Source organism: Tachysurus fulvidraco, chromosome 21 (assembly GCF_022655615.1).
Source record: "Tachysurus fulvidraco isolate hzauxx_2018 chromosome 21, HZAU_PFXX_2.0, whole genome shotgun sequence".
Lineage (NCBI taxonomy): Eukaryota > Metazoa > Chordata > Actinopteri > Siluriformes > Bagridae > Tachysurus > Tachysurus fulvidraco.
Genome location: NC_062538.1, coordinates 2,244,598 through 2,248,972, shown reverse-complemented (window position 1 = coordinate 2,248,972; position 4,375 = coordinate 2,244,598). Strand labels below are relative to the sequence as shown.

The window sequence follows — 4,375 nt, the reverse complement described above, 5'->3', positions numbered from 1 at the left end:
GAGCATTCACCGAGTCCCCAAGGCCTGATTAGTTCTAGTTCACTGAAATGTCAAAATTCTAGAACTCGAATACAACCTCTGATGAGTAATGTATCATGATTAGGGCTGCAAAATTCCGGGAATTTTCGAGGCTAAAAACTTTCCATGGGGATTAACGGGAATATGTGGAAATAAACTGGGAATTTCAAAACAAATGCAGAGTTGCCTATAACAAGGAATATAAATGTAGTTAAAAAAAAACTGCAGCATAATTTTGTTTAAAACAACAAGATTTAATGCAGTTTAAGGTCACTTGCACACAGCACACTGCTTACTGGAAGGCCATTGAGGCCAAACCCCCTGCAGGTACTTGCATTCTTCCATAACATGTGCAGTAACACTTTATTTTAGGGTCATTTAACTAGTTGATATTAGCATGAATATTAATAGAATATTGGCTATTTATAAGTACTTATTAAGCACATATTAATGCCTTATTCTGCATGACCTTATTCTACATTCTTAATTGTACCCAATACCTAAACTTAATAACTACCTTACTAACTCTTAATAAGCAGTAAATTAGGAGTGTTATGACCAAACAAGATGTTTATTTATGTTTGTATATGATATAGTTTAGATCAATTTCCCTAGATTTCCAAATAATTCCCATAAATTTCCATAAATTCCCATAAATTTCCATAAATTCCACTAAAGTTTGCAATTTGGAATATTTCCAAAATTCCCCAGATTAAGTTCCTGTGGAAAGTTTCCGGAAATTTACGGCCCCTTTGCAACCCTAATCACGATAGCGCAGGAAATCCTACTGAATAAATCATATTAGCATGTCTGTGACTTGAGAAAATTCAGTAGTGATAGAGTTAAAATAAGGACAATAAACAAAGACCTATAGTGCGGTCTCTATCTCAGTGGCGTCTCATGACTAGCTAAAAAAACCTAGAAAATGCTCTCATAAAAACGGACTTCCGAAACATCCTTCGCTCATTTGTTGATCCCTGGGGCAGCGTGATACCTGCCCCCCTGGTGGGCCTCTATTTATTAGCGCATGATGCAGTTCACAGATTTGACCATTAGATGCAATAAAAAACTCAAACAAATGAATAGAACTGATTATTTCTATCAACCAGCAATGAGATTTTTAATCATTGCAAAACCAAAAGAAGAAACAAGGAAATGATTTCAGTAGAATTTTAATATGGTTGGAGTAAATTAATTACTATGATGATTTGACGATGGCTAATTAGTTGTCATGTGAATAAGGAAATTTGATAAAAATAAAAACAACTTGTCTAGATCATCTTTGATTCAAGGGGGCAAGGTGGCTCACGCCTGCAGGGTCGGGGGTTCGATTCCCGCCTCCACCTTGTGTGTGTGGAGTTTTGCTTGTTCTCCCCGTGCCTCGGGGGTTTTCTCCGGGTACTCCGGTTTCCTCCCCCGGTCCAAAGACATGCATGGTAGGTTGATTGGCATCTCTGGAAAATTGTCCGTAGTGTGTGAGTGTGTGTGAATGAGAGTGTGTGTGTGCCCTGTGATGGGTTGGCACTCCGTTCAGGGTGTATCCTGCCTCGATGCCCGATGACGCCTGAGGCACAGGCTCCCCGTGACCCGAGAAGTTCGGATAAGCGGTAGGAAATGAATGAATGAATGAATCTTTGACTCAATTCAATCCTTTAAACTGCTCCTAAGATTAAACTGTTAAAGACAATTTCCCAAACATTCTGCTGTTGCTGATTTCAGACTTATTAGTTAAGTAAACATTTTTTACATGGGTCTGAGTTTAGTTCAAAATATGCAAAATATTTTTGGGATTTTAAAAAATACAGACACAAACATTTTTCTCTATTGTTTTGTCTTCTGTTCAAATTCAAATAATTTTGTTCATTCATCTTCAGAATCTCTTCATCCCAGTGAAAGTGGAGCTGGATCCAGAGTCAATCCTCTGGGGACACACACACACACACACACACACACACACACACACACACACACACACAAAGGCGCAATTTAGAATCATCAAGCCACTACTGCCTAATGACATGAACAAATTTTAGTGGAAAATTGTGAAAGATTGCCAGAGAGGAGAACACCGATAGACAACTCCTCACACACACACACACACACACACACACACACACACACACACACACACACACACACACACACACACAGATACATAAATAAATGCTGTGGAGACACACTGGTGAATGTTGTGGTTCATCATCATGGAACACATGATTTACACAGGAGAGAGGACTACAGACACACACACACACACACACACACACACACACACACACACACACACACACACACGGTCCACCAGAGCATACCAAAAAAAACAAAACAAAACAAAAAAAAAAGATATATTAGGAGACCAGGCTGAGAAATAAAGGTGCTTTATGGCTTCCTATGGAGGCTGTATATTCGTGCACTGTTAGAGTCAAATGACAGAACGATAATGTGAGTGAGCGAATGAGGGAATGAGAGAGAGAGAGAGAGAGAGAGAGAGAGAGAGAGAGAGAGAGAGAGAGAGAGAGAGAGAGAGAGAGAGTGTCTGTAAACCCAATATCCTCTGTGGTCCCAGGGGCAGTGAGTGCATGGCCAGTGCAGGAAGAGAGAGGCTGCATTATCCACATCAAAGCTCCGAATTATCAGCCATAATCAATGCCTTCCCATTACTAAGCCTGCTCGCCTCTCAACTCTACTCATACACTCCTCTCCACAGTACAGCACATGCACGTATACACACACACACACACACACACACACACACACACACACACACACACACAGAGGAAGAGCGAGAGCTTGACTAAGCAAACTCAACCTCATCAGAAAGGGAGCGCAGTGTAACGATGGGTGGAGCAGAGTTCAGGCCTTAGTGAATGAGCATCTCCAACAACATTCCATACCACATCCTCAAGTCATCCGCCTCATCATGATTATGTCTATTAAATCTCTACAAAACTCTTCTTAAATACTGCGAAAGACACAGAAATAGTCACATACATACATAAATTACATGGAAACGAGAGTCTGGATGACATTCTGTGAATGAATCAAAATGGTGGGCAGCCCTAAGTGCCCTTCCTGCCATTAATGACCTCATTCATGCGGGTAGGAAAGATACAGGGTAATAAGGAGGAATTTGTCGCCCCCTGGTGGAAGACAGGATTAACGCTGTGCAGAATTAATGGGGGAAAAAAACATTCAAATAAAAAACAAGGTTATTGAAAGGAATTTTCAACTCATCCCTCGTCTGTAATTCCTTAGTGTTTATAGACCAGTAATAATAGATAACAAATGTACAATTAATTTAATTTAGTATAATGAGTATAATTATGCAAAAGAAAATTGTGGTTTGTAATTTTGCCATTCAATAAAATTATAAAAAATGCGGCGTCTGTTTATTTTTATTTTTGTCTGGAAAATAATCCATCCCCTAATCATTAATTTCCCCTAAAGGTAACTCATGACGTAACGTATGCAGATGAATAACAGATGAATAAGACAGAGATCAGGCAGATGTTTTTTATTGCATTGCAGTTCACCTTGCAGGCAGCAGAGGGCAGTGTAACAATCCCAAGCAGACTGAAACCGGACATGAATTAAAAGTTCTGAATATTAAAAAGAAAACGGCTGGAATACAACAGGGGAGGGGGAAAAAGCTGATGATACACTGTACAAAAATGTAGAAATAAGGTATACAGCAGATTTAGTCTTTTAAGCAGGATTAATGCATTTGGTAATGAAATCACACCCCTGTAAATACAGCGACTCTTGTTAGGATTTTTCTCTTACAATTTTGTTTTATACTTTGAAGAGATTTTGAGGAACATCTTTACACACCGCTGACAGTAAACCTAAAGAAGCTGAGGATTAGTGAATGTCCCTAATGTGGGTCAGTGGCTGCCATTAAACTGCACTGACTGGCAACTTTTAACAGGAACAAAAAAAAAAAACACTGTAGAAAATAAGAAATCTTTGTCAGCTTTGTCGAGAAAAGGTCGACGACGAGACCCGTTCGAGGTCCCAGGACGGCTGCGGCGACTCGGATAACTCTTCGTTCTGTCCAACCGCAGTGAACAGAAAAGCATCTCAACATCTTGAACCTTGAGTTAAGTCTAAACGCTACAAGAGCAGAAAACCACATCGGGTTCCACTCTGGACAGGATCTGGATCTCCGGGTTCTGAAGAAAGCGTGCGTTCTCGTGGTTGCTCGAGATCCTCGTTCTGGTGTTTTAACTGAAGCTCTTGTTTTCGAGGAGTTTCTTCATTAGTTCTGCTGCTACATGACTGGCTGATTGGATAACTGAAAAGCTGAATGTTCCTATTAAAGTGGCCAGTGAGTGAACATTTGCTACTTCAAAATTTC

The 4,375-nt window shown here is 40.0% G+C and overlaps 1 protein-coding gene across 2 annotated transcripts in view; it reads right to left on the bottom strand.

Annotated features, from left to right (window-relative positions):
* Positions 1-3,517: 3,517 nt before the first annotated feature.
* Positions 3,518-4,375, bottom strand: part of pof1b (POF1B actin binding protein) — a 30,055-nt gene continuing 29,197 nt past the window's right edge. For both annotated transcript variants that reach the window (XM_027177323.2, XM_027177322.2), the window contains exon 13: positions 3,518-4,375. This exon is cut by the window's right edge and continues 784 nt beyond it. The gene's annotated coding sequence lies outside the window, so the exon portion shown is untranslated.